Source organism: Dendropsophus ebraccatus, chromosome 7, assembly GCF_027789765.1.
Source record: "Dendropsophus ebraccatus isolate aDenEbr1 chromosome 7, aDenEbr1.pat, whole genome shotgun sequence".
Classification (NCBI taxonomy): Eukaryota; Metazoa; Chordata; class Amphibia; order Anura; family Hylidae; genus Dendropsophus; species Dendropsophus ebraccatus.
This window is the reverse complement of record NC_091460.1, coordinates 100,638,932-100,652,731: the sequence shown is the minus strand read 5'-3', so window position 1 is coordinate 100,652,731 and position 13,800 is coordinate 100,638,932. Positions and strand designations below refer to the sequence as shown.

Sequence of the window (13,800 nt, the reverse complement as noted above, 5' to 3'; positions counted from 1 at the left end):
AACCCTGTTTGTGAGTCGGGGAGCAGTCTAGTGGGATTACCTTCCTGAGCATCTCCACAACATATACACCTATGAAGGGCTACAAGGCTGATGGGCGGTGGTTGTCACATGTCCTTGGGTGATACCACCTGGACCTCCTGCATCAACAACATCAGAAGTCTGGGAGGAAGATCCAAATAGGCATTACTCCCATCACTAGAGGGTCTGTGCCTGAAACCACTCCCAGCTGGGCTACTAATTGGGAGAACTCCTCTCAGCAGCGGCCACACCAGTCAAGAAAGTGGTGTTCACTCAATCTTCTCCCACTGCGGTTGTGACTACAACTGAGGCGGTAGTGACTGTGACACCGAACACAAGACCGTTTTGGCCCTTAGCCTCACCAACTGGCTACGATTTCTCAACCCACACTACTGTAGAGGCCAACTCTGTGCAGGGCTTATGAATTGTCCCAGTGATCCGGTTCAGCAATGATGCCAGTGGATGACCATCCTCAAGGGGCTGTAGTAGTGGCTGGCGCAGGGACTTCTAGAGGAACTGCGGCCAGAAGAAAGGTGCCCTCTTTACCAGCAGGGGTAAGGGGGAGGCCACAACCAGGCGCAGCCAGGGGTCGGTGTTCATCATGGAGACCCACCAACGCCTGGCCAAAAAGTAACCTGCTCTGGTAGTATGGCCGTTTCAGTTCAAAGTTTGATACCTATAACGTTGAAGCTAATGTGCCTGGTCTTAGGACCATGATCAGTTCATGTATTTGGTTGAACAATTTTATATGAAGTAATGTTTAAGAATATGTGCCTAGTCCCTTGACTATGTACCAGAAGAACTTTGAGTGATTTATAAGCACCTATTGTGGTGTGCGGAGCCCTATAGATGCTGCGGTCGTGCAGACCGCAGTATCTATAGGATTAACTCTCAGCACCGGAGCGCCTATCCGGTGCTGAGAGTTGCGGCAGGTCCCCGGTTATCACTGATAGCCGGGATCCGCCGCAAATGACAGAGGCGCAGCGTAAATTAACGTCGCAGAAGCATCAGGCATAGGCTGCAGCAACATTAATTTACTGTGCAGCAGCGGGAGAGGGTTAACCTGCTAATACCAATTATTTATTAGTTGTGCCCTTTTAAGATGAAAACTAACTGTGGGAGCTGCTTTTTCTGAAGAATGGACTTGGGCTAGGTTCACACTTCTTTTGGGGCTCCGAGCTCTCTGCTTAGGGTCTCCAGCAATATAGCTTGATGGTTCTTTGCACAATAGAGAGAGAGATCCCAAGAGATCCCAATGACTTTTATTGGGCCCATCGGGTTTCTGTCACATGACAGGAGAGCAGACAGATCCTCTATAATAGTTAGGTATTTATGTCTCCCTTTGAGGGTAGATTCACACGTAACGAGTTTGCAGTGGATTTCAGGCTGTACATATCTCAACAAATCCGCTGCGCCACTCGTTACTGTTAGAGTCTATAGATATGCATTCTCAATGAGGATTTTAATTCTGCTGCAAGAATGTAGTGGTAGCTTTCTTTACCCACTTTTATGCTGGACTGTTAAAAATAATAAAGACACCATGCTGACTTGCTCCCATTCCTCTGGCACGCTCCTGTCTGTTTCTTTGGGTCCCAACTCACTGACAGTCTGTATTGTTACAGATACTGCATGGAAGTAGTTAAAGAAAGCTGCCACTACATTCTCACAGTGGAATTAAAATCCCCCGCGAGAATGCAGGGCTATAAACTGTAATGGCAAAGAATATTGCAGCGGATTTGCTGTGATATGCGCAGCGTGATATCTGCTGCAAACTTGTTATGTGTGAGTCTACCCTGCGTGTGCCTAAGGGTCCTATTCCATGGAGCGATAATCAGCCGATTCCGCAGATTATCACTCAGTGGAATTGAGACAACGATCAGCCGATTATCGTGTCATCGGCTGATTGTTTATTTAGGTTCAAATCTAAAATCATTGCGCATCGCTGCGTGGAATAGCAGTGCGCGGCGGGTGACTGACGATTTCGCAAGCACCATGCTTTACCTAAGCATTTTGCAGGGCTTCTCCTGACTCCTTCTTCCTCCTGCTCCAGCGCACAGCAGCATCATTGGTGCGGCAGACTGCTCAGCCAATCACTTGCTAAGACCGCCACGACCAATGATTGGCTGAGCAGTCTGTCAGCTCAGACAGGCCGCAGCGCGGCTGCTGCTGCGCACGGGACTGGGAGGGAGAAGGAGTGCAGGAGAAGACCTGCAACATGGTTAGGTAAAGTATGGTATTTAGGCAAGGGCTGCAAGAACATCGGTAACAATGTCCCTGCAGCCCTCGCTAAATGATTTTCGGGCAGTGTAATAGGCCCAGTAAACGAGCGCAAAAATGTAATCTGTAATGCATCCGTATTGAATCTGTAATCCGTATTTTTGTTGGATAAGCAAAAAAGTGGAAGGTAATAGTTAAATAAGTGGGAATAGTTTTAAATGATTACTCTTGCTTTTTTTTTCAAGGACTCGTAGACGTTATGGATATAAAAATTACGAATCTGCAAAAATTACAGATGCTTCCATAGACTTCAATGGAAGAATCCATGCTGCAATTACAGTTCGTACTAAAGTTTGTCAGTAATTTTTGTGTCAGCGATTTTTGTGGATTGTGGATCTGTAAATATATGCACAGTGTGAGCAGCCCAACTGAAATTAATATAATTCAAGGAAGAAACACCAGGACCTGCATTATCTTATTCACACCCGGTGGCAGGAGCACCCTCAATCTCTGCCTTCAGCGGGAGACGGAGCAACAAAATGAAGATGATAGTGGTGCTTAGCATACAAATAGCAGTTCATAGATAGCTATCAAGGGTAGGAGATCAATAGAATAGCGGCACTCACCCAGTCCCCTCTTCAGGCTTTATTGTAGTATAAATAGTATTAAAGTCATGCTGGAGGACAAACAGAGGTGCACAAAGCAATGGACCATTTCGTGCGCAAGTGCACTCCATCACGGCTTAACACATCTAGCATAGCCCAATCCAGTCCATATAACAGTAGGGTCAACTGTGACAACAGGTGCAACACAATACATAACAACATATACACATTTGACGTTAAAAATATTAAAAGCATGAAATAAATTTTTGTTGTTCCGTCCAAGAGGGCCAGTAGCTTTAAAATATGAAATGAGGTAGGCTTATTTTCTTAGAAGACGTTTATGCATATGCCTAATTGCAGATTAGGTTCTGAGAACACTGTACATTAGTAAGAACAGGGAAGGGCGCTGCCAGATTAATTGAGCACATGAGAACCACCCATGATGATCCGAGCAGCTTAAAATTCATCGGACTCAAGAGAGTCCCTCCCGCACCTGTATGTTGTCCGACATGACTTTTAGACTATTTATACTACAATTAAGCCTGAAGAGAAGACTGAGTGAGTGCCACTATTCTATTCATCTCCTATACCTGATCCTAATTGAAATTAATCTTGTCCCACATTTGTCCATAATTGCGGATTTGCAACTATGGAGAAAACTATGGAAGGTGTAAATGTAGCCTTCCTTTTTTTTTTTTTTTTTTTTTTGGGGGGTGGGGGTGGGGGAGGTTTGTGACGTTTTTCTCTCCTGTTTTTGGCTCAGTGCACACAGAGCAAAAGTGATGGAATTCCGCGCCGCAGAATTCCGCCAGCCTCCCTGTCATACTGACTCGCACGCCTCCTCTCCCCGCACTGAAGAATGAACATGTCGTGCGTGCCTCCTATAGACTATCATTATGACAGGGAGGCTGGCGGCATTCTGCAGCGCGGAATTCCATCACTTTTGCACCGTGTGCACGGAGCCTTTGGCTCTGTGGCAGTTTATCCAAAGTGCAGCATGGTGAGGTTTGGCGTTTTTTTCTGCAAACTGGCATTTCTCTCCCATAGAGTTCAATTCCTTTTGTTTGTCACAAAAAAGCCAACCGTAGCTGAAGTAAAATAAAAGTCATATAAAAGCCAGAATAAAACCAGCCTAAGGATATAAACCCACACACCGTATACGCAGCGTATTTACTGCTGCGATACGCAACAAATACGCAGCAGATTAGATCTAAATAACTGAACACAGCATCAAATCTAAACCATCAAATCTGCTGCGTATTTGTTGCGTATACAGTGTGTGGGTTTGTACCCTTATGGTGCGTTTACACAGAAAGATTTAACTGACAGATTTTTTTAAGCCAAAGCCAGAAATGGATTTGAAAAATAAATCTTAGTCTTTCCCTTATGATTTATTCTATTTTTATAATCTGTTCCTGGCTTTGGCTTTAATAATCTGTGAGATAAACCCATTCGAATTGCAAGGTGATTCCACAATTACCAACATTTGAGTGATCTATCTGCAAGAATATGCTTGATTTAAGAAAAAACACTCTTATTTGTTTGATCTATGTTTTATATAGCTTTTTGTGAAAACATTTTGTGCTAAATTTATGTATATTTGCAGTAAACAAAAACAAAAAAACTGTGTGAGCATGCTCTCTAAGTGTGGTGATTCCATAATGTTTGGCAGAGTTTATAGAAGTACAGGAAGAAAAATAAAGGAGAAATCTGCTCTTGGCCCACTCTGTCCAAAGGCCATAGTTGTTTGTGAACAGCAGCTGTTTGAACAATCCGGCCTTGTACTGTACAGACCCTTTTGTTTATCACAGTTCTGTTATAATAACAATCTTTATATTTCTAGGGCCAGCACATACCACGACACGTTACAATATAAAGGCTACATGTAAAAATATTGCATTAACAGTTTGAACAAAAGGAATAGCACAACATAATAAAACAACGTAACGTTATTATTTCCTATTTATACGTTTTGTTTTGCACAAATGTACAAGTGCGTTACACATTTTAACGTTCTTAACAAAAACAAACAATGTGGGTGGACTCCACACAATGACCAGAAGATTAAATTAGGCGGCATGCACTTATCCGCGATTAATGGTCCACCGGCGGATTGTATGTCATACAGTGGTACCTCAGTTCTTAAACTGCTCGGAACTCAAACAGTATTTTCAAGGAAAGTTTGCTTCAGTTCTCAAACTCTTGCTCGGTTCGGTATTTTCAGGCACCCAGTCTAGAAGTACAGTAATAAATGTGGTGTTCGAAGGAAAGTTTACCTGGAAGTAACGTTCAGAATTCAAACTTTGCTCTGTATCTGAATGTTTTTGTGAGCGTGGATCGTGGGCTGTACCTGGTGAGTTTACCACTGGTGAGGTTTCACATACAGTACTGTATAAGACTGCAATATATACAGTACAGTAGTAGTGAAGGCAGTGCACCACCATCTCCCATTTGTTACAGTACTGGGATGGGGGGGGGGGGCGACTATTCAGTAAAGGATGAGTGAGGATGATATAATTGCTGGTCTTGATGTATGTTTGCTGTTTAAAATGTACTGTACAGTATATAGTGCTGTTCTGTACTCTAGTGATTATATTGGACACTTTTCAAAGTAATAAATAGGTATTGTAGGTAATTATTGGTTGGTGCTGGAACCAATTAAACACGTTAACATTATTTCATACGGGAAAACACTGCTCAGTTCTCAAACTGCCCTCCTGAACCGATTAAGTGCGAGAACTGAGGTACCACTGTATTTAACTCCTGACCTCTTATGGAACTCCTGACCTCTTATGGAACTCTCGGCATCATGATTTATTGTGATGTCTAGAGCTCCAAAAAACCTAAACTTTTTTTGCTGCTGAACTGACACAGCTGTGCCCATACAGCTTAAACTGTTTTGGAGCTCCCATAATAAATCAGCATGCCAAGAGTTCCATAACAAGTCAAGAGTATGTGACACACAGTCCGCCTGTCCAAAGCAGCTAAAGTTTTTTGTGGAGATTTGCTACTGCTCTGGACAGTTCCTGACATGGACAATGGTGACAGCAGAGAGCACTGTGTTAGGCTAGAAAGTAGAGATGGTCCAAACCTGCCGAACCCGGACTCTCGGCAATGATTCCCGCTGTCTTAAACCTCCGTGCAGAGGGTGGATACAGCGGGAAGACCGCCTGGAAAACTGGGATACAGCCTATGGCTGTGGCTGTATTCCGGTTTTCCAGGCGGTCTTCCCACTGTATCCACCCTCTGCATGGAGGTTTAAGACAGCGGGAATCATTGCCGAGAGTCTGGGTTCGTACAAACCCGAACCTCGGCAGGTTCGAACCATCCCTACTGGAAAGAATACACCACTTTCTGCGGGACATACAGCAGCTGATAAGCCACCCACAGAAGAGGGGAAAAAATAACCCAAGGTGTGCGGCAGTGTGTGTGCAGGTGCAAACAGAGATGAGCAGAGTCCTGTGCATGTGATATAAAAATAGAACAACTTTACTGTATAACTCTGGCAGGATAACAGTACACGTTTTACAGACAATGATAATCTTGATACACGCTTGAGTGCTTGACTTGACTTGAATGCTTGAGTTAAGTGGTTAAGAAGGGTAGTAGTAGTAGTACTTAGTAGAAGGAAGAGAGGAGATTGCTAGCAGAGGTCTATGCTCAATGTAGAATCTGTGCTGTGCCGGAACCATAGAGTATATCTTTAGTGAAGTGAAGTGATACTCGTACTCACGTTTAGACTCTGTCTGACCGCCTTCTGCCCCCTAGTATCGTAGAACCTGTCCTAGGTTGGTAGCACAAGCCCCAGTCATGGTTATCTGGATTTAGGTAGGTTTCCGAGATTTCCCAGTTACCTGCACTGCGCAGTAGGATATGTAGACCTTCTTTACGGTAGCTTTGTCGTACTGGAATCAGCTCCTCTTTCTTCAGGAGACTGTCTTGAACTGTTTAGATGAGTTCCTGGCGTGGGGTAGGGTGTTCCTAAGTGGCTACTCTCCCTTACTTGTGTTTAGCACTGCATAGTGTAAGAAGTAGTGGTTTCAGAGGAACCATTGGTCTCTAGCTGCATCTGTTTACACTGGAAGCCAGTCTCAGCTGAACTGGTTCACTTCCTCCCACACGGAGCTAACTCCTCCTACAGGGATTGAGTGTAAAAGCTAGAGAGGATAGGTAGAAAAGAAAGAGCACCTCCTTATGGTCTGCACATAACACATGGTACAACCAAACAATTAACCCATTGCTCCCTTCAGCTGTGCAATAGAATATAGATACCAAACACTGACACCTCTTGGGGAAACTACATACTTCATCCACCACTTGTTTTAACCTAAAAACTTTTGGACAGGTGCATAAAAGAAACACTAGCAGTGGGACAGCACATATGCAGTCTAAGCTGTAAATAAATTGCAGGGGATGTAATGCATAGGGTACTTTGGACTGGGCCAACAGGATGACTGTCACTTGGTGATGTATGCTTACCATAACCTTTATTTTTTATTATCTTGATGGACATTTGCTGATGTTTGCTGATAGTTGAAAGATTAGACTGCACATAATATGTTGTAATATTTTTTATATTACATTTGTGCTGATTGGGCTCCCAGAATGGCTGCACAAACCTTGCAACCGGGTCTCCAATCGTGTTGGGGCTTCTGGGCTCTGAAGTCCAGTAAAATATTTTTTAATTCTGCGTACGTGGCAGGGGAGAGAGCTGTGAATTAGTCAACTGGGCTGTGACTAGTCATGGCTCTCTGTCCTGTGAGCATGCTCTTTGGGGTGATTGACAATTGACAGACAAGGAGGCCCATTAGCGGAGGATCCCAACACCACAGGAGAGCTAGCTGCGAGATGCATGCAACTGTTCTAGGAGCCCAATCTTGTGCTGATTAATTCCCTTTAAAACTCGTTTCATTGCTGTGATTCTACAGTATACAGTGTGCGTTCCACTAGTGACAGCCTAGTTTATGGACATTATCATGTGATTACTGCCTTCTGATGTTCAGTATACAACATCTAGAACACTGAATATGGCGTGCAAAGTGGAACACACATGGGACATTTGTGTATACAGAATTATCATCATAGAGGGCTATACGAGAGCAGCAGTACCCAATGGATTCAGTCAGGATCATATTTACTGGCACAAGGCTATGTGAGCTACCCCCTTCAGGGATCTGAATGCTTTATCTGCAGTACTATGTTATCATCCAATGGGTGCTGTAAATGGTGTCAGACCTGAGAGATACATTGCCATCAATATGGTTTAGGGACTCACTATATAGTGTGACCCATTTGTTTGTTCTTTCTATGTATTTGATGTTTAATTATTCCCTGTGTGTTTTCTCATCCCCTGAGGATCCTATCTTGTGTGGGGGAAATGCGTAGAGACTGTTAATTATCTCATATCCTGGAGATTTGTTTTGTATTGTGAATTGTGGGGATTGTGCAATCATTTCATGTTAGAGGTTACTACTATATGATTGAATGTGTGGTAAAAAATTTGATTACATATCTATTTGATTGTTTACATTGATTGCTACCCCTTAGTGTATTGATTAACCTCTTAAGGACTGGGCAAATTTTTGTTTTTGCGCTTTCATTTTTTCCTCTTTGGTTTAAAAGGCCATAGCACTTCCTTTTTTCACCTACAGACCCACATGAGCCATTTTTGTGCCATTAATTGTACTTTGAAATGCCAGACTTCATTTTTTCATAAAATATGCGAAACAGTAAATAAATTATTTGCCTGGTGAAATTAATAAATAAAACACAATTTTTCTGGCAGGTTTTTGGCAGGTTTTTGCGCTTACGCCGTTTACCATGCTAGATCAGAAATCTGATAATTTAATTGTTTGGCCGATTACACACACAGCGAAACCAAATATGTTTATTTATTAATTTTTATTTTAAAATTTGGAAAAGGGGGGTGATTTAAATATTTATTAGTTGAGGGGATTTTTTATAAAAAAAACTTTTTAACCAGCAATTAGAAGTCCCCTGGGGGACATAGAAATCAATGCTGTTTATATAATACAGCACTGATCGATTAGATCAGTGCTATATGACTCTGGTCTGCTGCAAATCAGATCTGTCAATTACCGAGCCAGGATCATCGACGCTGAGGCCAGGCTAGATCGCATCACGGGGGGGCGGTTGGGGTTCAGTCAACCCACTAGCCCACCATGGTTGGGGGAAAATAGCTATTTTAATGCAGCTGTCAGCTTTGACAGCTGCATCTAAATAGCTAATTAGCCTCGCTCGCTTGCTAACTGCCACGGTCTCGGGCTACTAATAGCAGTCAGGATCGCAGTGATTTGGAGCAGGGTCACCACGTGGCTCCCTACTGAACTCCCCTACCCGACCTGCTTGTGCCTTAAAACTTGCTTTAGGGGTTTTTAATTTTCTTTTCCCCTGAATGTTTTGGTCTTGTTTTAAAAACAAATCTCTCACCCTCTAATTGAGCTGGCAACGCCACTGTATAGATATCAATAAGAGCATTCAGGACATGCCTTTGTTGCCTAAGTCTGTTTTTATTTTAATTAAAAAAATAAAACCAAATAGTGTGCATAGTTTCAAAGAGGCGGGGTCTAGGGTTCCCTGGGCCCTGGTACTACTATGCATCACTGTACTGTGTGCCCTCCTAGTTTCTAATTATGCAAAGGGGTGGGCATACAGCTTAGTGGGGGGTATTGGGAGCTAGGACACCTCAGGAAGACAGGAACCCTAGGCCTCACCTCATTGACACTGTGCACAGCCCGAAGTTTAGTTGTTTTTTTTTAATTGAAAAAGTAATCAGATACATAGGGGAGAAAAACAGTACAGTGATGTAAGTTACTTTACCAAAACAGCACATTTGTTCACCTTACACATTTGTATGTGGTGCACATATGATTAATCCTTCTTTGCTTCATGACCCTGTAATGCCAGAAGGTTCTGCTGCAGTATTAGAACATAGAGGTTGGATGTTATCACCTCCGTCCAGCAGAGGGAGTCAGTTCCCAGCTAGGAGTAACAGAGGTAACTGGGGAAGGAAAAGCCAGAGACTCAGGAAGTGTGACTCATCCAGTTCCTGTAGGAAAAGAGAATTCCAGTGCTGGAGGTCAAGGGCAGTGACCTGTGTCAGAGCTAAAGAGAGGTGTGACAAGGTGATCACCAGCAAGCAGGACAGCTGAGCCAGGTCCATGAGAGCTACAGCAGACAGAGCAGTGTGCAGCAGTAAAGGAACAGAGCAACACAGCCCAGTGCTAGCAAGTGGAGTGCAGCGCACCTGGGACAAAGGGACACTAACACAGGAGTGTCCAGCCAGCCTCATCACTGCAGAAAGGAGGAAGGTACTGCTCTGGGGAGACAGAGCTGGTGCTGCAGGGGAGTCCATTGTTACCAGCAGGATCAGGAAATGGGGCCCCCTGAGAGACTGTATATAGTTGTGCTACACCACATAGACTGAATTTATATCCTCCCTGATACTTACCTAATTTCTAAAAGAGACAGTGCAGCACACCGGGGGTGCGTGGGAAGAGAGTGAGGGGAATGAGGAGAGGATGATGGTGATGGTAGTCTCTCCTAGTAGTGTGGTGCTGAGCTCCTCTGTGAGGGGATGCACTGAGGGCTGCAGAGGGAGAGTGTGCTATACCTGCAGGATGGCTGAAACTTGTCACGGTCACAGGTGGGCCCGAGGGCTTCTGCAGGTACAGGGGGACTCTCTGGCGCTTCCCTGGTATCACTTTCTTTTCTGTGGCTGCTGCAGCGGTTTCTGTAGGGGGGCTGCACCCATGTGTAAGGTGGTCGGTGGTGTGGACCTGTAGTTCCCCCGGGGCCAACCCCAAAATACTGCTGCCTGGTAATATGGCCCTTGATGGTGGTGTGGTGCAGATAACCGAGACAAGGAGGGAGGCAGTGTAACAACAACTCCTTTACTGTTAGTCTTGCAGATGTTATACAGTCCTTAGGCATACAGTGGTGAATACTGGCGGCTTTTACTGGGTTACTGTACTTGTGAGAGCCTGGTGGTGTGTAGAGAGACGACCTGCCTCAGATCCTGGTCTGTCAGTACGTGTGGGACGCTGGTGAGCACGGTGATCCTGTGGACTTCTCCCCAATGGCGCTTGAGTCTGCTTTTCCCTCCCTGTCTGCTAGGGAGCTTCCTGCTTAGGTTACTGGGTCGGGCCTTAGGCCACAACTTTCGGGTCCCAGAGGTATCCAGGGGTCCTAGTCAATCCTACCCCCTGAATGTCAGGAAGATGGGTGCCGAGGCCTACGTTAACTCGGCTCCCTCCTACAGCCAAGTCTCTCCACTTGGGTGTCTGTCTTTAGGATTCCCACTGACTGTATATGTGCTGACCCTTTCCTGAGGGTGCACCTGACAAACTGTCTCTCAGGGTCTCTCTTTCTCTCACCTCCAGCTGTTTGTTCTCTTGCTGCTCTGTTTAAGATCTTTCTCCTTGTTCCCTTTAGCAGCTTCTCTCTCTGTGGTGATCTCCTGAGGTGATGTTATTCCCTCTACAGCTGGTCACTTGTCTCACTGGTCTCTTGTCTCCTGTCTCTTGTCTCACTTGTCTCAGCTAAGTACTGCAACAGCCAACCTTATATAGGGGGCCTATCTGCATAACCACACCCCCTTCTAGCAACTTCCTAAGCTTACCACACTACCTAGAGCAGTTCCCACTAAGGTCAGTAGATGTCGCTGTAGTGTGTTGTGTGCAGTGAAAAGCATGTAACCCATCTCTGCCTGCCAGTTACAGGTACAGAGAAATACACAGAACAGTTGCACATAAGACATGTTAACTCCTAAAATATATAATAACACTTGATGACAGGTGCCATCCTCAGCCCAGCCACAGGAACCATGCTCTGGTATACTACAACAATATCCCTGCTGTATAGGAATCTTCCTGTTGCACAAGTTGAAGAGGATGTTGTTGTACTGCTGAATTATCATCAGTAAAGTTATTCTAACATTACTCAGCTGTCAGAGTGAGTTTGTCGCCATCCACCTGCACCCTTACAAGTGGCGTAGTCGGCAGGATGGAAATGGATATGGCGACAGAAGACGCAACATCATCTGTTAGCAGAATGCAGCCCATGGTTCCATTGGGGGCACTACTGAGTCATCTGCCTAAGTTTAATGGATCCAGTGTGTTGCTAGAGGACTCAAGAGAGAGGCTGGAGTGAGCCGCACGCCTGTGTAATATTGCCCCACATCTGAAAGCAGAGCTAGCCTTGAACACGTTAGAAGGGGAAGCCAGAAAGACAGTATTGCTACAGCCAACGAGGCTGAGACAGACGTTTGAACAGATCTCAAACATCCTAGAAGATGTGTATGGGGATACAACATCTGAAGCTATGCTGAGGAAGAAATTCTTCACCAGATATCAAGGGGAAGATGAGATATTGCCCCAGTATGCAAATGGCTTGCAAGAGCTTATGGCCACATTACAAAGAAAAGAAGGACGGGGAGCCACCTCCTTTACTAATGCGGAAGTAGTGCTGCGTGATCAGTTTCTTCTCGGCCTGAGGAGCCAGCCTTTAAGGAGAACCCTACGTGAGAGATTCAAGCCAAAGCCACACGCAACCTTACATGAGGTGCTTAAGGAAGCTATTACTCTGGAAAAGAAGGAACAAGGTACTATTGTCACAATAGCCCAGCAAGCTATTGGTGCTGCCAGTCAAAGAGAAGAGTATGGAGGCCTGTGTCTCATCATTGGAAGAAGTGATTAGAGAACTCAAGGAGGCACTGACTGTAACAGTGGAGAGAGTTGCACCTCAAGCTCATTATAGAGAGGAGTCCTGTCCTGCATCCAGCAGGCCTACGGAGGGGCCCAACCTGCAAGAATATGCTGGACATGTAATCAGGAGGGGCACCTAGCCAGAAACTGCCCCAACCGTGGCTTTGTCAGCAACAGGAGAGATTTAAACTAGTTCCACCTGCGATTGAGGGGTGAATCGCAGGAGCAAGTACAGATTTGTGCCCCCTTCTGGAAGCTATGGACTTAGTAGGAGAAAGTCCAGTCGTTAGAGCCAAGTTTAATGGAATAGAACTGCCCTGTCTACTAGACACAGGATCACAAGTGACGACAATGGCCAGGAACGTATTTGAGACTCACTTTCCCTCCTCCTTGCACCAGGGGAGTACAGACTGGGTAAATCTTAAAGCTGCCAATAGTCTGCCTATTCCAATAGTTGGAGTCATGCAAGTTGACATTGAGCTGTGGGGCCGTTTTATGAAGAAGAAAGGAGTGGTGGTGGTACAGAGTGCAATGGACCCAGAAGTCCCTGTGATATTGGGAATGAATGTGTTAAAAGAATTAGATGGTCTGATGGCTCAAGAGCTGGGTCCCAAATATTGGAAGAATGTCCCAAACCTGAAACCTCCACAAGTGGCCCTACAGAGATCGCTGAAACAGTGCCGGATGCAGGCAACCCTCTCCTGCCTTGTAGGAAAAGTGGGATGTGTGAGAGTACCCTGTTTAACCTCTTTGGAAGTGCCAGCAGGCCACGAAGTAGTAGTACCCCTACCAGTGGGCACCAACCACCAATTGCTGGGAGCTACAGTGATGGTAGAGCCTGTGCTACAGAAAGAAGGGGTAGCTGTGGGACGAACCTTGTGCACAGTCCAGAGTGGCCAAGTTCTGATGAGAACAATGAACATTAACAGCCACAGTGTGGTACTGGCACCTAGAGAACTGGTGGCAGATGTGTTTCCTATTCAGGAGGTTGAAGCCATACAGGAGCCTAGCTGGCACATCAAGTCGACTGACATGGCCACCACCACCCTGACATTGTGCCAAGTAAAAGCGGAATCTGTCAGATCAACCGGAGGACAACTCCTGAATGAGGTACATTTGGAAGGAGCCGAGATGACTCCAGAGGAGAGGGAGCAGTTAGTCAGGGTCCTGGGATCTCACCCAAATGCTTTCTCCCGTCATGAAGCATACTTTGGAATGACACAGACACTGGAACA

The 13,800-nt window shown here is 45.2% G+C and overlaps 1 long non-coding RNA gene across 1 annotated transcript in view; it reads left to right on the top strand.

Annotated features, from left to right (window-relative positions):
• The first annotated feature begins 2,941 nt into the window (after window positions 1–2,941).
• LOC138797605 (uncharacterized) overlaps window positions 2,942–13,800 on the top strand; it is a 33,646-nt gene continuing 22,787 nt past the window's right edge. Inside the window, exon 1 of the long non-coding RNA XR_011363957.1 lies at window positions 2,942–3,398. This is a non-coding gene — a long non-coding RNA (uncharacterized lncRNA). The remainder of the gene's footprint in view (window positions 3,399–13,800) is intronic.